General features: G+C 42.4%; 1 protein-coding gene across 3 annotated transcripts in view; it reads right to left on the bottom strand.

Annotated features, from left to right (window-relative positions):
* DUSP23 (dual specificity phosphatase 23) overlaps positions 1–22,323 on the bottom strand; it is a 145,314-nt gene that overhangs the window by 43,856 nt on the left and 79,135 nt on the right. For all 3 annotated transcript variants that reach the window (XM_069217757.1, XM_069217760.1, XM_069217758.1), the window contains one exon: positions 12,118–12,239. The gene's annotated coding sequence lies outside the window, so the exon portion shown is untranslated. The remainder of the gene's footprint in view (positions 1–12,117; positions 12,240–22,323) is intronic.

Genomic DNA, 22,323 nt, shown 5'->3' with positions numbered 1-22,323 from the left:
CATGTGCTACCTCTTAATTATACAGTGACCCTGTCCTATGGGCTACCTAGGGCCTACCATAGTGGTGACACATACATTATTATACTAGATATCTATGAATTCCTGCTCTCATCTTTTCACACTTATCTACCCATCATCATATGTCATGTCTCTATGAAACTATCCTCCATTCCCACTCTGACTCATCCCAAATCCTTTCTACTACTTTCATGTCCTAAATAACTCTGCCTAAGCTCTTCCCTTCGCTTCCACATCTAACTCACCAAACCTCACTCTACTACCATGACCTCCCACACAACCCTACTAAATTCTCCCTCATTTATCTCACCCTGCTACTATGCTCTCCCTAACCCTTCCACATACTCTTCCCTGCTCCATCCCCCTTTACTCATCCCAAGCCTTTGGGTTGAGTAAATGAAGGATATACTCCCAATTAACACTTCAGGATTTCTTTCCTCCTCCACCCCTCCATAGCTCCAGTCAATCTAACTAACAAACTCTCATATCCGTGGCTCAAATTACCTCATAATAATACTAAAACTGTACTCATTAATTCCCGATACTAATCCATCACTAATTCTTGTTGGGTTCCAGAGTAGCGTGCTACTCTACTCACCGAAAAGCGCTTCGACACCTCGTCAGGGGTAGTAGGCGCTATATAAATACTATTCCAATACAATACAATTAAAAGGGACGATTAAGGCCTGGCAAGAGGTTTTAAATGACAAGTCGACATGGCAGTCAAACTGCACACACAGGCTGTGCAGTGGCAGGCCTGAGACATGTTTAAAGGGCTGCTTAAGTGTGTGGCACAATCAGTGCTGCGGGCCCACTAGTAGCATTTAATTTACAGGCCCTGGGCATATATAGTGACTTTACGAGGGACTTATGAGTAATTTCAATATACCAACTGTGGATGCACCAATGCTACCATGTTTTAGGGGAGTAAGCACATGCACTTTAGCTCTCGTTAACAGTGGCAAAGTGCCAAGAGTCCTAAGGCTAACAAAAATAGATCAGAAAAAGTGAGGCAAAGAAGGCAAAATGTTTGTGGGAAGACCACCCTAAGGCTGACAGGTCTAAGACCCTTCCCTAGTTAGTCTACTCTGGAGCACAAGTTGGTCTGCAATCATCTGGGCCGTGGAACTCCCAGAGGAATTACAGACCACTGTTATAGTGGGAATTATTGCACAACTTCGCCTGCAAATTCACATTGCAACTACAGCAGTTGCTCAATATGAGAGCGCAGCACCAACAACATCAATCTAAACTGAGACAACATTAAGTTTCCTGGCAAACTCACGGTGTCTGACGTAAACATCCTGAAGCAGCAACAACATGTAGCAACAGATAGCAAGCTTTGTGACACCAGTGGAGTCATTTGGTGCCACTTTGGGAGGCGGACACTAATTCTCCCCTTCACATTCTGCATCAATATTAGTCTTTAGCTATCTGAGGCTGAACATGTTTAATAGCATCACTTCCCTCAAAGGAAGCCACCAGGGCATCAGAGGCTTAGCAGCAAGCACAAGTAAACCATCAAGAAAGCCCCTACAACAGCAGTTGCAGTGGGACTCTCTAAGCCTAAACAAAGGACAAAATGCTACGGAAATCTACATATCCTGTGAAGCTATGAATTTTCCCCACTTGCACTGTAAATCAATTACATGGGTCGGGTACAAACATTAAAATATTTTTATTTACTCTTGATGAAACGGATCAAAATGATTTGCAACAATGCAAAGGTAAAATGCCATTTTGTACTGGAAAGTAACATTAGTTATTCATCTAACAAGTAGTAACACACAACACTGAACACTACTGAATACCTAACATCAGGAGCTGTACCTTGGTCACCCCATAAAGCAGGGTCCAACTCGTTTGTAGGGGAAGGAGCTGCAGTGAGAATCATTATACAGAGAATGACTGTCAGTCAAATATGACAGATTTGGTGTCATATGGCTATTGACATGCTGTTGCAGTACTAAAATGCACAAAAAAAAACCCCAAAGGAAGGTTTGAATACTGATCATCCAGTAGCTCTTGAAAAACGCGAACACTCAAGATGACATTTTCTTTGAAATAAGCTCAGCTTCTACAATGGATGTGAATGATTTAAACTGACACACAGAAGTAAGTGCTTTTTCAGATGAAGATTACAAATCCTATTCTGGTCAAAATCTATCTGCTCTTTTCTTTAACCCCTTCGCTGCCAGGCCTTTACCCCCTCAGGTGCCAGGCCTTTTTTTGGCTATTTGGGGCAGGGCGCGCTTAGGCCCTCATAACTTTTTGTCCACATAAGCTACCCGCGCCAAATTTGCGTCCTTTTTTTTCCAACATCCTAGGGATTCTAGCGGTACCCAGACTTTGTGGGTTCCCCTGAAGGAGGCCAGGAAAATACCCACAATACAGTGACAAATTCGTTTAAAAAAAAAAAAAAATGAGGAACAAGGGCTGCAGAAGAAAGCTTATGTTTTTTCCCTGAAAATGGCATCAACAGAGGGTTTGCAGTGCTAAAATTACCAGCTTCCCAGCTTTCAGGAACAGGCAGACTTGAATCAGAAAAACACATTTTTCAACACAATTTTGGCATTTTACTGGGACATACCCCATTTTTATGATTTTGTTTTGCTTTCATCCTCCTTCCAGTCAGTGAAAGAAATGGGTGTGAAACCAATCCTGGATCCCAGAAACCCAAACAATTCTGAAAAGTAGACAACATTCTGAATTCAGCAATGGGTAATTTGTGTAGATCACACAAGGGTTTGCTACAGAAAATAACTGAAAGATTGAAATTGAGGTGAAAAAAACAGCCATTTTTCTCTACGTTTTACTCTGTAACTTTTTCCTGCAATGTCAGATTTTTTAAAGCAATATACCGTTACGTCTGCTGGATTATTCTGGTTGTGGGGATATATAGGGCTTGTAGGTTCATCAAGAACCCTAGGTACCCAGAGCCAATAAAGGAGCTGCACCTTGCAGTGGGTTTTCATTCTATACTGGGTATACAGCAATTCATTTGCTGAAATATAAAGAGTCAAAAATAGGTATCAAGAAAACCTTTGTATTTCCAAAATGGGCACAATATAAGGTGTTGAGGAGCAGTGGTTATTTGCACATCTCTCAATTCTGGGGTGCCCATACTAGCATGTGAATTACAGGGCATTTCTCAACGTCTTTTTTACACTTTGTCTTATATTTGGAAGGAAAAAATGTAGAGAAAGACAAGGGGGCAATAACACTTGTTTTGCTATTCTATGTTCCCCCAAGTCTGCCGATAAAAACGATACCTCACTTGTGTGGGTAGGCCTAGCGCCCGCGACAGGAAATGCCCCAAAACACAACATGGACACATCACATTTTTACATTGAAAACTGACGTGTTTTTTGCAAAGTGCCTAGCTGTAGATTTTGGCCGCCAGCTCAGCCAGCACCTAGGAAAACCTACCAACCCTGCACATTTTTTAAAACTAGACACCTAGGAGAATCCAAGATGGGGTGACTTGTGGGGGCTCTCACCAGGTTCTGTTACCCAGAATCCTTTGCAAACATCAAAATGTGGCCAAACAAAACACTTTTTCCTCACATTTCGGTGACAGAAAGTTCTAGAATCTGAGAGGATCCACAAATTTCCTTCCACCCAGTGTTCCCCCAAGTCTTCCGATAAGAACAGTACCTCACTTGTGTGGGTAGGCCCAGTGCCCGCGAAAGGAAATGCCCCAAAACACTATCTGGACAAATCAAAATGATCAAATACAAAACTACCTATTTTTGCGGGGGCACCAGCATTTTTGGTCCTGGGCTCAGCAGCCATACAGGGAAACATACCAAACCCAGACATTTCTGAAAACTAGACACCCGAGGGAGTCCAGGGAGGTGCGACTTGCGTGGATACTCCAGTGTTTTCTTACCCAGAATCCTCAGCAAACCTCAAATTTAGCTAAAAAAATCAAATGTTTCCCACATTTCTGTGTGGGATCACCGCACTGGGACACATTTCCTACCACCCAACGTTCCCCTCAGTCTCCCGGTAAAAATTATACCTCACTTGTGTAGGTGGGCCAAGTGCCTGTGACAGGAAAGAGCCAAAAACATGTCAAAATTGAGGGGGAACCAAAGCGGGTCCAAAAGGCCAGTTTGGAAGGAAAATTTTTTAGGCTTACAAGTGGGGCAGAATTTCTATCGGTATAGATGAGCCAATTCTGGGTGGTAGGAATTTTGTGGATTCCTGCAGATTCCGGTAGGTTCCATCACAAAAATGTGGGAAAAATGTGTGATTTCCAGCAAAGTTGGAGGTTTTCAGGGCATTGTGGGTAAGAAAATGGTGCGGTGCATGTGAAGCACACCACCCTGGACTCACCCAGATGTTTAGTTTTCAGATGTGTCTAGGTCTTGTGGATTGTTCTACATGGCAGTGTCCCAAAGTCCAAAAAGTGCAGCCCTCACCATTCCAAGTGGGAGATTTTGAGAGTTAGCCAAGCTCTCATGGCCCAAATGTAAGAACAAAACCCCAAATAATCAAATGTCCACTTGCTTGCAGTGGGATAAGATGTTTTAGTGTGCGGGGGAGAGCTGAAAGAATGTTACCCCCTTCAGTTGGGGTGGGGGCATAACCATGCCCATACTGGTTGGTAGCCACCACCCCACTATTTATTTATTTTTTATTCCCTGGCATTTAGTAGACTTCCTGCCCCCCGGGGTGTGGATCGGGGGTAATTGCCCCATCTGCCCACTGGTGGGCAGAACAACTTTGGCCCATTTATTTGCAGTGGGGGTATGGCCATAACCCCCCCTCTTATTTCGAAAAAAAATCTTCCCTGGTCTCTGGTGGGCTCTCTGGCCCCCTTGGGGGCAGATGGGCCTTCCAAAAATAAGCCGATCTGCCCCCAAAGGGGGCAGATATGGCCAACAGTAATGTGCCCCATTGGGGAACGACCCTTGCTCAAGGGGCTGCCCCCCCCCCAAACAAAACACACTCCCCAATCCCTGGTGCCTAAGTGGTTTCTACCCCCAAGGGGGGGCAAAAATGGTCTAAAATAAATTTGCGCCCGAGGGGTACGACCCTTGCCTAAGAAGTCGCTCCCCATGCGTGAAATTTATGCAAAAAAAAAAAAATCCCTGGTGTCACATTGGCATAAAAAAAAATAGCCCGATTTTCCCCCAAGGGGGCCAGAAATGGCCCAAAGATAATTTTGCCCCAGGGGAGCAACCCTTGCCTAACGGTCGCTCCCCACATATGGGTGCCTAGAGGTTTCTGCCTCCCCGGGGGCAGATCAGCCTAATTACAACAGGCCAATCTGCCCCCAAGGGGGGCAGAAATGGCCTAAAATAAATTTGCTCCCCCCCCCCAGGAGAGCGACCCTTGCCTAAGGGGTCACTCCCCTCAAGTGAAACTGACAAAAAAAAAAATCCCTGTTGTCTAGTGGTTTCTGCCCCCCTTGAAGGCAGATTAGCCTGATAGAAATAGGCTGATCTGCCCACAAGGGGGGCAGAAATAGCCTAGAATTAATTCTGCCCCCAGGGAAGCGACCCTTGCCTTAGGGGTCGCTCCCCACATATAACAAAAAAAATAAAAAACTGGTGTCTAGGGGTTTTCTGCCCCCCGGGGGCAGATCGGCCTAATTATGTTAGGCCGATCTGCCCCCCAGGGGGGGGGGGCAGAAACAGCTGTAAAATGATTTGCTTCCCTTATGTGTACATATAATAAAAAAATGAAATCCCTGGTGTCTAGTGGTTTCTGCCCCCCCCCTTGGGGGCAAATTGGCCTAATAAAAGTAGGCTGATCTGCCCCCAAGGGGGGTAGAAATGGCCTAGAAAAAATGTTGCCCCCAGGGGAGCGACCCTTGCCTAAGGTGTCGCTCTCCTCAAGTGAAACTGACAAAAAAAAAAACACACACAAAAAAAAAAAAAAAAAAAAACCCTGGTGTCCAGGTTTTTTTTTGTCCCCTGTGGGTGTAGATTGGCCTAATTGTATTAGGCCGATCTGCCCCATGGGGGGGCAGAAACAACCAAAAAACAAATTGCCCCCCTGGAGAGCGGCCCTTGCCCAAGGGGCCGCTCTCCTTGTCAAGTAAATAAAAAACAAATAAATTCCCTGGTGTCTAGTGCAATTTCTGCTGCCCGATCGCACTGCGCTCGGGCAGCAGAAATGTTCAGAGAAGCCTGAAAGGAGAGGAAATGCCTTTCCTCTCCTTTCCGGCTTCTCTGCCCCTCTACGTAATCGGAGGAGAAATGCAAAGCATTTCTCCTTCGATCGGGCGCTGAGGGAAGGCCTCTGATGAGGTCAGCGCGCGAAAGTGCGCTGACGTCATCAGATGCCACTGGGGTGGGAGGGTCACTGGGGGGGGCGGGGTGGAAGGGGAAGCGATTCCCCTTCCATCCCTGCCCAGGGGAGGGGGGTGCCTGGCCATCAGGGGGGGAGCTAGCGCTCCCCCCGGGGGCCCATAGCAGGACGAGGTGGTCTCGTCCTCGGTACCAGGGAACCGGCGCCGAGGACGAGATCACCTCGTCCTGGGCACCCAAGGGGTTAAATATTACATTGCCAACATTCTTAGATTTATGCCATTGGACGGTCAACTGGTTAAGATTGCGGTGTTATTCTCAAATCAAGTTAACCACTCAGTCTAGTTCTGTCTAATTGGGTCTGTATTTTCTTTAGTGACCTAATCAAAGAGCAATGGACAATTTCTACTAGCTGCATGTCTACTCTTGTGGCACCATCTTCAAAAAGAACAAGGTCTTGAATGATTTCAGCCTTCTCAAGTTCAATACATTTCACTTTTGAATGAGGCAGCTAAGATTATTGCATTCTGTTTTCAATCACAATAGCCAGCTAGGCTACTTTTATGCTGTTTTGTTCTCTTAAACACATCACTGGATTTTTTCTTGTGATGGTTTGGGATATCCTTCATATAATGGCTGCTGTTTCTGTGTCATATTTCTTCTATACCAGTCAAGTAATTTTGATACTCTCAAAAATGCCACTGTTACACATAATCTCCAAAAGATCATAAGCAGAAGAGGCAGCGGGTGCATTTTCTCTTGTTTCAGCAGGTTCAAACGTTCCATACATTTTTATCAGCTACGCAGTACCTTGAGTTGTGGTGCTGCTCAGTCTTCTGCACTGCCCCCAAATCTGTTTACCACCTATATTGCAACTCTAGGACACCTCATCCAGTCACATTATTTTTCCTTAGCAGAGCTCTTTAGACAATATATGATGAAGGTTGGTGTTGGATGGGTAGCCACTGGCTGAGGTTGAATTCTTTTAGTATTCCTGAAGGAATGATGGTTAATACTAGTGTGGGATTCTGGGGCTCAAATTGTGGCCTAAGGACTGTGGGCCCTAAGCCTGTAAAATCATGCAAGAGTTTAAGCATTAAAACTTAAGAACTGATCTACGTGTGACATCTCAGATATTTGCACCCTCCTTAACCTGTTTATTTAATCTAAATCTGTTAGCAGTATTCTTCTGAGTCCTACTTTTGATGGCAGGCATTCTACATTTACAGCTGTCATTGGCTTGTGGATGGATTACAGCAATGGAGTGTAAAAAAGCTTATGCCTGTTCCTTAAGTGGTACAGAACTATGCAGCTCAAAATGGTAGGCAATCATAAATGTGCACTAGCAAAGCATATTCTGCACAAGCTTTACTGGTCTGCTGTTGCCATTTGTATTCACTTCAATGTACTGTAAAATATGCATAAACCTGTTGAAACCATAAATATTGTACCACCAGTCTGCGAACAAAATAGAAATGACATCTTCTAACCCCACCAAAGATACTAACGTGTGTCGGACGATACAAATTCCCCACCCTTGGCAATTCTACTTCAATCTGAGTTCATCTTTCAGACACCCCACCCAGATCATCTAAATAAGAGTACTAACCATAAATTCTTTGTAAGCTTGTCGTCTACTAATCCTCAAGGCTGCAGCCCCCAAACCAATGATTCACCGCCTTCTATTAGCTTACCTACTCCTACTTCTCATGGGATCAACTCCAAAACCCTCACGCCCACAATGAGGATTAACTCTCCCTTTAGTGCTGAATGGCTCATCAACCCGTGCTTTAATTGCTTTGGTGCATAAAGTAATCTTGGACTTCCTTCCAATGTACCATTCTCAAGGACCTCATGACATTCTCAATTGCAAAAGATTCTTAGACTCCTTATTCGCTTTCCTGAACTAAAAGGAAACAGATCTGAAGACTTGCTTCGTAACAAATTTAGAGAGGACAGATAAAACCAAACTCCTTATAAGGACCACCTGGGCAGACATTTCGTTATCAATGAAAATTTGGGAACAACACATCTCCACGCCGGATACTTGGAAATATTCATTTACTTTCAGTATAACTGACACACACACTGAGCGGTGTAAGTAAATTACATTTTTTTCAGGGCCCAGGGAAAAGGTCTACAGGCTACTCCCTGAAAGCCATGAGAATCACTCTTTAGAATGACTTAACCCTCCATGTGTCATTTAATACCTCCTTGCAGGGAACTCTCCTCCATTCAATGTCCACACTTTCTCTACCTACCTAATGACATAGGATTAATCAATAAGAGCCCAGATCAGTCAATTTTGTTGTGCTCTTGAAACACAGCAGGCATTTTGTGCTAGCTAAAACTTGGACTGGCCAGCAATACGCTTTAGCTTTTCTAAACAACCCCCAGATTGTCTGCCTTCAGGAACCATGGTCCATCAACAGATGCACCAAACGAACTTCAATACATTTGAAGTCACTGCTACGCAGGGATGTGCAGACAGTGGCATTTTAAACCTAAAAGAAACACAATCTTAGGGTTTCTTGCTTGAAAATTGTGCCCACTTCTGACTATTTCTATCAGTCTTAGACGAGGGCACCAAGCAAACAAAATCTTATAATTATTAATCTATACACTTCTCCAAACAAGCACAAGGATCGGATATGTATTCAAGCAATTTTTCAAAATACTGAAGATATTATAGAGTCCTACTGTAACACCACCATCATATTAACAGGTGATTTTAATGCATATTTATTAGCACCTGATTTCCAACTCCTCGAGAGAAGACTCCCCAACATAGTCTTTCATATTCCTTAAGTAAGTTCCTCGAAGTCCAATCAGAAGAGCACTACAAATGCTCGATACATCAAGTTCTATGCAAGTTGGGCTTTAGAGTTTTAGCAGCAACATCCCCGCACTGTAAAACAGTTAAATCAACTCTTGAGTGCATTAGTACTCTGCAGGAACCAGAGTGATCAGAAACCTCAGCAATTACAATTAGATTTCGAGATTACAAGGCACGATCAGCTACCACGCTACTTTACTGACAAAACAACTGCCAACGGGAACAGAATGCTGATTTGGGACAGGTGACTTGATTTGAAATTATTAGTGGCGGAACATCAGACACTCATAGGGTCCTCACCATACAATAAGATAAGACTGGACGAAGGGTGTTTGGCTGCTCGACTGGAGCAGGCTGACTGAAGCAACACTTCTGTATGTATCCTTTAAGTCCCACTGCTCACCCTGGAAGTCTTGGCTCTAGCAGGATTAGAGCACAGGGCCCCTTAAGTAAAGCAAAGCTTCATTTCTGGAAAAATCTGAGGAGAGTATTACTCCCATCATCCTATATCCACCAACCTATATGCAGGGCACAAGGCTCCTACTCAACCTCTCAACCTACGTGTTTCCACTTCGCAAGCAATACTATGCCAAGAACTGACCTTGAAAACCGTATCTAGTCTTTAGTTAGTCTCTATTTTCAGCTATGTATGTGATTGTCTGACTGCACAGGAGGGTACATTTAAAAAAATGGATCATCAAGGAGTTATCCTACAATGACCCCAAACATCATAACCTGAATGTTAGTTACATTGGGAAAATTCTGACTGATCAGAATTTGTCTCCCTTGTAGACTTTTTTGGCCTTCCAACAGGGCTCTCATAAAAATTTGATACATACCATTATTTTTCTAGAAGGGCGAGAGATCGATCTTAAATTAACAGCTAAACTAAAGCACATCCATTTATTAATTGAAAGCCTTCAGGAAACAAAACAATCTTATCTTGATTCAGATCGGGAGGTGGCTGTCAAAATTAAATGCTTACAATTTTGCCTCCTGCATATTCTAATAACTGATCTAGAGGGCTCTTAGAATACCTTGCGAAGGTTGAATGTTGGTTGCCGCTTATGCAGCCTTAGACTACAAATATAGTCTGTATCTGCCCTAACTTACTGGATTTAAGAAGAAAATATCTTTGTCAAGCTTTTATTAAAAACAAAGTAAGGAGAATTGAAAATTGAATCAACAGATGCTTCTTGTTAGGAAGAAATGGACCAGGCAGCAAAGCTAATAATTTGGTGAAAATGTTATAATCTACATTAAGAAGGGCAATAGGTTGATAGTTTTTGCATTGCGAAGGATCACGACCCTCTTTTGGGATCAAATTGTTGCCTCTTGAAAAGTACCCCCAGTAGTACAGATACTATAAAAATATTGAAAAAGCTGCAAAAGATTAGGGAGTATTACATTTGAGAAGTGTATAAAAACTCCATGGTAAAACCGTCTGAGCTGGAGTTTTGCCTTTTTAAGAGAACTGAGAGCCTTAAGTATGCCTGATAGCAAAAGTTCAGTTTCAAGGGATGCAAAATTAAAATATCATGGGTAGATAGGGGACTGACTTTTAGATAAACATCAATTACAGAAGACTGTACAGGAGACTCAAGAGGGTACAGATTTAGATAAAAAAATTTGAATTCTTCTAAAATATTTTTGTGTTTGAATAATTGTTTCGCATCTGATGCATGGAGATTTTCTACTTTATTACATCCTCCATAATAACGGAAATTACTACATAATAATATTGATGAAGCTTTATCCGTAGTTATTTTATTAAAGTGTAATTTAGCTCAAACAAGTTCTTGCAAATTAAAGTCAGAAACGGAAGAACAGAATTGGTGTTCTATATGTTCAATAGCAGATAATAGGGGTTTATGCTGTTTGGCAAATTGTTTCTTCTTTTTTTAAACAAAGCCAATGATAAATCCTCGAGCTGCAGCTTTAAAAGTATCCCATAATAACTGATGTGATGTATTTCAGTTTTGATTGAGCATAAAAAAATCCTCCGCAAAAGAAGCAAGTAAGGTAAAATTTAAAAAAGCAGGATCGAATAATAGGAAAATTATTAACTCTACATTTATTAGACTTCGGATGTGTTAGCATTGGATCTAGATCAGCAATAACTGGAACATGGTCAGAAATAATAATGGGTTCTATAATAGAATTAAGAAGATTCTGTGCCAGAGGTTTGCTAAGAAAAATATGATCTAAGCATGTTAGAGAACCATGGGGAGGGGAGTAAAACGAAAACTTTTGCAGCAGGATTACACAATTTCCAGGCATCTACTAGGTTATTCTGAGAGGTAGTGGAGGGAAACTGTATATGGGCTTTAGGGGAACGAATTTAACCTGTTATTGATGATCTATAAGTGGATCCATAATTCGGTTACAATTACCACCTAAGATGAGAAAGTCATCACTATGTTGAACTCGTTTTAGTTATATTTGTCCAAAATAAGTAATCATGCTGGGTTGGACCACAGACATTAAACATTTAGTGAGATATAATTGACACGCAATTTAACGATTCACCATCAACCTAACGAGTAACTATCTTGAGTAATAGAGAATTTGAACTTTTTGTGACATAAAATAATTACCCCAATTTCTTGTTAGATGTAGGAGTTACAAAATCCAAACCCACCCTAATACGATTAAGCTTTACAGCTTCTGCTTCTGTGGGGTGAGTTTCTTGCAACAGAACGAAGTCTGGATTATAGTGAGATAGAATTCTCTGCCGTTTTAAAGGGTTAATAAAACCTTTCACATTCCAAGAAACTACTCTGAATATGAAAAACAGTTAATGAATATAAACCAATACCGTCAACAACGTCTATAAGACATGAAGTGAAGAAAAAAGAATATGCAGGAGGAGAGTGAGAATATGAGATATTTATCAAACGGAGAGAAGAGGAAATGGTCAGGAAAATAGGAAAAGAAAGGAGAACACATATAGTAAAAGAGGACAGTTCATATCAGGAACTGATGACTGAAGAAACTTACCTTATGAATGGACAAGAAGGATATTGTGGTGGAGACAGCACAACAAACAAGGGACAAGGCACAACACCGGAACAGCATATATAGAGCGAGTAGGGAACAGGCATGGAAGAGATCCTTGTTACCTGTAAGAGAATAAAGAAGGGGATGATTGAACAAAGAAAGACTAGACAATCACCAGCAGTTACCAACAACTAACAATTTGCGGAAAAATAAAGAACAGTTAGTGAAATTATAAAACACTGCAGGTGGATCAACGTGAGGGGGAGGGACCAGCGGTGTCCACTGGAACTGTAAAATGGGAATTAATGAACTTTCGAAGTTCGTTCAGATATTCGAGTGAAGCAGTGTTGTTGTGAAACATAACTTTGAATGAACACAAGTGAAATAAACCATATCGAGCACCCAAAGTACATAGTGCAAGGCGAAGATACAAGAATTCTTTACGACGTTTTGCCATTGATGTGGAAACATCCTGAGAAATTAATATTTTTGCCCAGACCATATAATTTGTTTCTTAGTTTTAGCTGCATTTAGAACCTTCAGGAGGTCTGTGAATCCCAAGAACAGAATGCTTACTCCACGCGGTTTGGATGGATTTGTTGAAGATGACAATAGAGGACCCAATCTTGGAGCATGCTGAATGTTTAATCTGGTGGTTGAAGCTAAATCAAGTAAGTTCAGGTAGAACAGAAGAGGAGAAAGATACATGGTTGTTCTCCTCAATCCCTTAAGGAAGATCACATAAATGTAGATTATTATTCCTATTTCTATTTTCTAGGACTTCTCTGTGTTTCTTCAATAATAAAGCACCCTTTTACAGAACAGCGATTCTTGCAGATTCATCTTGAACGTTACTAACACGTTCCACCAATGAAATTCTGGACTCCATTTTAAACCATTTATCAACAAGAGTTTGGCTACGCTTTTAGTTTCTTCAACAAATGATCCTAATGAACACATTTTCCCAAAACAGTTTCCAAGGAAATAGGACACGTTTATTTTTCTGGAGGAGGGTCCTGCTTGAGTCTTTTATTAGTGGAGGAAGGAGAGTATGACTTTACTGAGGAAGTAGCTGAAACCGCTCAGCGAGAAGAACCAGACTGAGCCATGTCATAAGCTTTATGCAGACCATCCATTAAGGGTAATGTACATGGGAGGGCAGAATAGAATGTCCTTTATTTGAAGATAATGGTTTCTTTATTATGCTCACATATAAATAATATATAGAAGAGTGAGTAAAAATTCTGGACAGAATAGTCAAAAAGTAAACCCAACGTATTCCTCTGAGTCCAAAGATAAAGTATAGATAATGACAAAAGTACTGTCAGAGTGAGATGACAAAATAACAATATGCAGTTTTGATAAAGGTCTGTGAGAAGTTCATGTGGCCAGGAGGACAAACATTCAAGTGCGGAATGAGTTCATTCAGTGGTGCAAAATGTAGAACATGCTGGAAATTTCAGGAGTACGTTTGGCAAAAGTTACTCGGAAGCCACTAAAGCACGCTGCAACAAAACTACCTGTCACTCGTAGAAAACAAAATGGCAGGTCCAACACTCCAACAACACCATCTGCTTAAAATGCTTCAAAAGATGGCAATACATTTTCAAGAGAGGTTTGCAGGCACTCAGGAGATGATCGGCTGCATGATTTCAGCTGTTTCTGCCTGAGAAAGCATCTATATGGGAAAGCGTAGTTTGGCTGGTCCTGCGGAGAGCCCCCTTCATCAGGGAATTTGTATCCTCTGTTTTACCGGCTTTCTGGGTGCTGTCCAAAACCACATTAAAGGATTCGGCGAGTCTGATGTGGCGCAGAGCCTCACAACTAGGCAGCCATCTTCAGTGGTGTCCTAGCCACACCGTCTCTTTCACTTCTGGGTTCCCCCTCACACAGTTTTCCTTTACAGACTTTCTCTCAGACACAAACACCTTTTTCTCTGCACATTATTTATGAAATCCCCCATCTGCTTATCACACACCTCATCTCTTTCGTCTTCCACATGTCTTATTACTCTCTTATTTTGCACGTACTGCCTTTAATCTCCTCCACTTCACTATTCCCCTATAGAAGCAACCTACCCGCTCACCTTTAAGCATGCCATTACCTTTTCTTTTGGTGCTGTCCATATCTCAAAAGCTGTCAACCTCCTTCACACACTTTGCCACAACTACAACTGGCACATATGTGGCCATTGCTCTGTGCACTCTGCAGAGTGCAAGGATTTGATGTGCAAGTAGTCTGACCACCTTTATGATTGGCTGAAATGCCCCTTTCACATGGAGACCACTGTTTCATAGCATACATTACAAAAGAGTCATTTGTTGAATGAGAAAACCCACTGAAATAATTCATTGTGAAAAGGAAAATTATCTTAAGGAATGCAGCAAGAAGCAAAGCATGAGGACAGACTGCACAGTTGAAATGGATTGATTACCTTAAGGTGTTTTACTATCACTGGTGAGAAATGGATCCGTGTTTTTGACTAAGTTAACCACATGAACGGTTCCATACATCGTACGTCACACTACATCTATATGGGAAAGCGTAGTTTGGCTGGTCCTGCGGAGAGCCCCCTTCATCAGGGAATTTGTATCCTCTGTTTTACCGGCTTTCTGGGTGCTGTCCAAAATTGGTGGATGTCTCGAGCTGGAGGGAGGGTGGATGCGAAACATTGGTGGACTTTTTCCCTAGTCAGGAATTTATTACATTTGATGCAGCGCAGGACAGATTCCAGATGGGACCGGGACAGTTCCTTCAATATGCTAGTGTTTCAGACATTGTGCTGGATTTATAGCCTATGTTTCTGGTGGCTCCAGACTTGTTGCTGATCTTTCGGGGTCTGTTGGAGCTGGGCGTGAGTCGCCATCTAGTTTCTATCTTATACAAACCATGGCAGCAGTTTGGCTATTTATCCGGTTTCCTGGTCTGGAGGCTTGGAACGGTGATCTAGGGGTACAGCTCGATGACATCCGGTGGCCAAGAATGTGCTTGTTAGTGAATACGGTATCCAGTAACGCAAGTTGAAACTTATCCATTTCAATTTCTTGCACCACACATGTTACACCTGTGATGATCCATTAAATAGACCCTAGTAAGCCTATTGATTGCCCAGGTGTTCTGCCCCTGTGGCTACATTTCTGCATTTAGCACAGGATTGTCCAGAGGTGTCCGAGTTTTGTTTGCGAGTACTGGAACAACTGAGAAAGTGTGATGCAGATACCTGTTGCTATTGACCCTGCAGAATGCCTGTAGGGAGCTATCACCTGGCCGAAGGGCCAGAAGATGGCTCATAAATTCCTACACCTGCTGCTGCATCTGCCTAAGAGGCAATTGTCAATCACTTGGATGAGTCAGCGGGTGCTGATGTGGAGCCCTGGGTGGTGGATGTGGCAGTATGGGTGAAGGCCAAGGAAATACGTCTGAGACACTGTAGGCGTGATTATAAGGCTGAGGACTCCTAACCAGATTCATGTAACACAAGCTCTCAGATTAACTCTTCTCATCAGACGGGGGAAGTGTCTGGCGACAATGAGGACAACTGATTCAGATTGTAAACTTCCTGTTGAAAATTTCTTGAGCTGTCTTTTGATCCTATATTTTATGCATCTGGTTGTAATGTAGGTATACTCACACTATGGTATCAACTTGCGTCACATGTACCTCCATACCCTAATTTTGACAAGGTTGAGAATGGCTGTTTTTCTCATACCTGTTCTTTAGCAATTGTATTGATGAAAATAACAATTTAAAAAGTTGCTATAAAAAAGGACCTGAATATAGGGCTCGATAGGGTATCCTTACCAAAGTTAGTTTCTAAGATACGACACCCTGAAGCCTGCCAGGCCTGACCCACTTAAAGCCCGGATTTCAAAATATGTGATGTATGCTTTCGGTGATGTGCAACTACATCCATTCTTTCAAATGGACCACCAGCCGCATTTAGTTACGATACTGATGGCTGTGAGTACTATTTCTTTAAAAATATACTTGCCATCTTTCCTAACAAAAAGGTAACTCAGTGACTCCCTGGTAGCCATAAAAGTAGTATGATAAATATTTAACAAATCTGAGAACCAGTAGAAAACCAGATTCAGAAAAATTGCATACTGCTAAAAACAATGACAACCCTGGGACCCCTCTGAATTAAATGAGCACTAAAACAAAAATCGAACAAGCATTGGCAAAGGCAATGGGCCTGGAGGCTGCTGCATGCCAGATGATATTATAACAGTTTGTTTTCTTTTGTTATTTCTTTTGTAAAAATACTTTTGGTAGAACTGCTGAGCCCAAGCCAACTTAAAAACAAGCATTGGCAAATCCAGTGTTTGACGTTTGGATGGTGCATGCAGACATGAACCTGGACACCCATACCCAGGCACACATTGATATAGCTCAAACATTACTTCTACATCCTTGTCCAATTAATTACTTTTGAGGTGACCCCACCTCTGTGATGGGAACAAAGCAGTAGTGCTGAAAATGCAATCCCATCCAACCCTATGGGTGCCTTAAAAAGACTGGCTTTCCCAGCATCCTACTGTTTTGTTTCCTATCTACGTGAGAGCCTCTACTGTTCAAGGCAGAAATGAGCCACAATAGAAGGCAACATATGTAGATAGTTTAAAGGATTTGATTATTAGCCCCATAGCTGTTAAGGCTTTTCCACCTCTGTGTTGAGCCGTTTTTGATATTTTGAGTAATTTGTGCTCAGGCCTTCATAATGCTATTTCCACAAACGTTATCCAGACCAAATTCAGGTGCTTATTTCTCATATCTTGAGAATTCTAAAGGTACTTATGGTTTGTGGATTCCCTTTGAGGGAAATGCAAAAATAGCACAAACATAGCAAAATTATATTTTTGCTGGGAAATTCTGAAAAACAGCAGTGCAAGAAAGCTAGTGTTTTTTTCTAAAAAATGGCATCAACAAAATATCTGATGTGCTAAGATTCCCACCTTTCTGAACAAGCAGTCACTTGTCAAAGAAAACCATGTTTTACCATAGTTTTTCCAACTGTCTACCTGGTAGTCATTTTTTGCTGTGTTTTGCCATTTCATCCTACTTGCAACACAGGTGGGAAACCACTGGTGAACGTGGTAGCTATACATTTCTCTAAAAACGACAAAATTCTAAATTCAGCAAGGCTACATTTGTGTGATTCTCATTTTTTTCTAAAAGAAACACATTGACATAAAATAATGAAAAATAGGAATTGGTGAAGTTTTAATCTGTGATTATTAGCCCATTAACAAAAGTAACATAATGTTATAATGATCAAACCAATCTGGTCACAGGTTTATATATAGTGTTGGTGGTCTTAACTAAGCGATAGCAAGAGCCAAATTCTGGATATTTGTGCACCTCTAAATTTGGAGTTACCTATACTATCATATGATTCAGAGGACATTTTGCAAAATGTGTCTTTTACTGTAGACTGGCTTACATATTTCAATCAAAATTGGAAGCCAATAATGGAGGGAAATCAACATAGTAATGACAAATGTTCTACTATTCTTTGTTACCACACTTCTAACAAAAAAAACAGTACCCCACTTGTTTGTCTCGGCCTAGTGCACGTGACATACTAGACCACAAAAGTGACATGGAGACATCAAATATCTGCCATGAACAACAGCTACTTTTGGGCATGTGGTTGGCTGTGGAATTTGGGCGCAGGGTCTACTACCACAAATGGTAACCTATCACACTCAGACATTTACTAAAACTTAGACACAAAGGGTAGTCCAGAGAGGAGAAACTTGTGTGAATCCCACTAAGGTTTCATAGCCACAATGACTGTCATTCCTCACACTTTGGCTAAAGCCACACACATTCCTCACATTTCAGAGAAGGAAAGTTCCAGAATTTGCTGGGATCCACAAATATTTTACCACCCAATGAGCCCACACCCTCTTGAGAAAAGCAATACCTTACTTGTGTGGCTAAGCCTTGTGCCCGTAACTAGGAAGTCCTCAAAATGTGACAGAGACATCAGATTTCTAGCATGAAAAACTAACTTTTTTGGCGATCTGAGTAGCTTTGGAATTGGGCTTAGGCTCTGTTGCCACCCAGGGAAACTTACCAAAACAAGATATTTCTGAAACCTAGACACCACGAGGAATCCAGGGCGATGTAACTTGCGTTGCTCCACTACATTTTCTTACACACAATACCCTGCAAAATTAAACATTTGGCTAAAACAACACACTTGCCTAAAATTTCTGGAAAGCTCTGGAGTCTGTGTGGATGTACACAATTCCCACCACCCAGCATTCCTAAACGTCTCCTGATAAAAACAATAACCCCCTTGTGAGAAAAAGTTCCAAAAGCTGATGTGAAGACATCAAATTTCTGGTATGAAAATTTACCATTTCTGGCAATGTGGGTAGCTGCTGAACTCGGGCCAAGTCTCTGTCGCAACCCATGTAAACCTCTCACACTCAGACATTTTAGAAAACAAGACTCCCAATAGAGTGCGTAGAGTGACATGCGTAGATCCCACTATGGTTTCTTACTTACAATGCCCTGCAAAGCTCAATCTCCGGCTAATGACCAGGCACGTTCCACACATTTCTGTGGGGGAAAGTTCCCCACCTGTGTGGCTGGGTCAAGTACAAGAAACATGAACAAATCAAAACAAACATCATGCAAAGTCGATATAGTGTTTGCAAGGTCTTTGATTTGACTCAATATTGTCGCAGGCACTGGGCCCAGCTACAAAAATAAGGTAACATTTGTATCAGAAGAACAGTAGAAACAATGGTAGTAGGCATTTTTTGTCTCACCTCAAATTCTGTAACTTTTAAACATATCAATGTCAGGAAAATGCATGGTTTTAGCTAAAGTTTAAGCTTTGCAGGGCATTTTGAATACGACATTGTGGGATCCATGCAGATCATGTCACCCTGGACTCTCTTGGGTGTCAAGTTTTCAGAAATGTCTGGGTGTAGTACGTGGCTGCCATGCCATCCTAAATAATGCAGCTACCTACATCGCCAAAGTGGTTAAACTTTAATGGGGAATATCTGATGCCTCCACATTGCGCTGTGGGGTCTCTGCTGACTTGAGCTAGGTCCAGTCACACAACTGGTGCACAACTACGGCTCCATTTTTATTGGGAGAAGCGTGGGCATGTTGGGTGATTGGAATTAAGGTCACTCTCTTCCCTTGTGTATAGTGGGCTTTCTGCCAATGGGGGAAGACTTTGGGTGGGTCCAAAAGACTCTTGAGCCTCCTCTGGGGTGGGTGCACGTCTAGATGCATGAAAGGGCTGTCCCCACTCTCTTTTTTAGGCCTTTTTTCCCTGGTGTGTAGTGGGCATTCTGTCTTTCTGGTGGGAAGACGGGGTAAACACCTGCTACCTGCCCTTAGGGGAGTAGGGGGGCACAAAGTGTGTTATGCCTACTCTGGGGTGGGGGCATGGCCCGGTGCCTGGGTGGGCTGACCCTCCCTCTCCTATTTGTTTTTATTCCCTTGGGTTTATCCAGTTTATGTCAGTTCCAGAGATGAGGCACAGCCCGATGCCTTCGTGGGCTGCCATAGTCCCTTCTTTTTTTTTCCTTTTTGTCCCTGGTGTCTGGATGGATTTATTTATGCCCCTGCCGCCCTCCCCTTGTAGAGCAGCTTGGGAGTAATCAACCCCTACCTGCCTCAAGGGGGGGGGGGGCAGAAAAACTGCAATGACCGTTCTTGGGCACCGCCACAGCCCAATGCCTGGGTAGGCTGCACCATACCTTTCTCCTGTGTGTCTTTTTTCCCTGGTGTCTATTGGCCTTCTGCCCCCTGGAGGAGGAGTTTGGGGGTAAACATTGTTGAGTCTCTTCTGGGGTGGGGGCACGGCCCATGGCCAGGGATTGGTGCTACACCCCAATGAAACATGTCCCTTGTGTCTAGTGGGTAGATGCTTGCTGAAGGATCGCTCTAAGGGCAGTCCTCAAGCAGGGATCCAACAGGGAAAGACAGAGCTGGAAAGAAGAAGTTATCTCCTTTCTAGCTCTGCCTCTCCATGTTTACTGGTGCTCGGGAGGCAGAGTTATGACACCGGGCACCAATCAAAAGTGAAAGCAGAAGGTGACATTACAGCGGTCTGCTTTCACACTTGTTTTGTTGTCTTATCAGCATTCACCCCATTCTGAGCATCACAGCAAAACACAAATAATAGTGCTGCAAAGCATCTCCGTGCAGAAATGCAGTGGAATAACCTATACAACTGCATAAAACTGCCAAGCGTGGAACATGAGAATATCCTTATGCATGCTGATAAAGCACCACTTGTGGTAATAACGTTAGGTACGCTTCTTAATAACTTTGTTTCTCACTGAACATGGGCTTCACATGTGCCATTCTCTAGCAATGGAACGGCAGTAAAACTAAATACAGGAAAAATTTGTAGGATAAGCTTCCTGTGGTATCCCCCAAATACAAACAAGTCTAGTTCTATTTATGGAGAAAGAAGTTTTATCAGAAGCTATTTCACTAGATGAAACACCCTTGGAGTTTATGTGCTACTAGCAATTACAATAGTCTGAATCTCAAATGACGTTTGAATGTAGATGGATATTGCAGAGAATAAGAAGGATGAAGCTGGCAACAGGAGAATAGAAACAGCTTTTACAAAATATTTGGTAACACTAGGTGTATTGCAAGCAATAAAGTACAGAAATCTGTAATCTATGTCGGTAGTGCTCGCTGGAGAAGACCGTTTTATAAATTAATAAAACCACGTGTAGAGCTTAACTGAAGTGTTTCTAAAACTCTAGCCCATAGACTGTAACGAACATTCTAAGGCAACACATTGGCAATCACATTAGAAGAGCGTACAGTAATTAATTCCCAAACCAAACAGTTCATAACGTCATGGCTACTTAGAAGTAAGAAACACATGACGTTTTATCCGTTTTAAAACCAAAAAGTCCTAATTCTGGTACAAACACATTAAAACACCTTTTTCTAAAGCCTAGAGATTACACAGATCATTGGAATTACTTTTTATTTGATCGTAAATACAAAAATTGGGCCTATGCCATATTGTTTGGCTGCAAAGTGCTTACACTAACTTGAAACAGCTTCAAGGTACTGCAGGAAAACAGGAGAAAGAATGAATCGAAAAGGGAGCAATGAAAAAAGAGAGTTGGGAGCTAGGGGAGTACGAAGGTAACATAATTGTGGGGTGGTGTGATACCGTTTGACAGTTCAAGTCCTAAGGGGCAACAGTATATGCGGCACCCGCTAAGAAGTGAATTGAATGAACTGAGGCAATTCTTATCATAGTAATGAAGTAGTAAACAAGGTCAAGCAACAGATTAGTGCTTATAAACAAAAACACAGTCTTATATCTGGGGCTGATTTATGATCTCTCCTTCCTCTGTAGTCTCTACGTTGGCAAAGTTTGATTTTCTACCCACTGTGCACACAACCAGAGTGAGGTGAATGGGAACTCAGCAATGCATGGCGGAAGGGGGGCAGGGGGGGGGGGCAGGGGGTGGCAGTATATTGCACGGCGAGGAAGTGTCTGAAGTCGAGAAGTGGCTGAAGGGAAGGCAGAGAGGAATGGGTCACGGCTTCACAGGGTAGTGTTGCGTGTTATGAAAGAGGAAAAGACTAACAATATCACAGAATAAGAGGGCTGAGGTCACGATGTGCCGTGGACATGCTGGATGACACCCACATTGAAGAATCATTTACATGATGTACAGCCATGGTGAGGCAAAATAATGCGTAATTTAGAATACCGTTATCGCACAGTTAGTCAAAAACCACGGAACCATCTTTATTTAGTAAGACACTTGTTTCCAGACCGCTGCACTTGGTTTGGTGAAGAGCTCTGTCCGCCTGGTCCTGGCGCACGGAAAGGAAACAGCTCAACAACGCACCCGCAGAAGAATATATGAAAGATGCAGCTTGCGTTCAGGATACAAAGTCCACGACTCTCCGTAGTACACTTTTATAATGCTCCGGGACTTAGACATCATCCTAAGTGGCAGCAGACCTAAGGCAGCAATAAAAAGCATGAGCCCACCGCCCCACAGAGTGGAACTCTTTTCCTCTGTGGGTCAATAGGTTGAAATCCATGACTCTCAGTGCTTGGCATACAAAACACCCAATGTCTTTCCTGTGGGCCACCCTACAAAGTGAATGGCTCTGGCAAAAGAACCAATAACTGAAGTTATTGCATCCACTGCCCACTTTTTGTATGCTGCCATTTTG

The sequence above is a fragment of the Pleurodeles waltl genome, chromosome 12, assembly GCF_031143425.1.
Source record: "Pleurodeles waltl isolate 20211129_DDA chromosome 12, aPleWal1.hap1.20221129, whole genome shotgun sequence".
Lineage (NCBI taxonomy): Eukaryota > Metazoa > Chordata > Amphibia > Caudata > Salamandridae > Pleurodeles > Pleurodeles waltl.
This window is presented reverse-complemented; position numbering and strand designations above follow the sequence as displayed.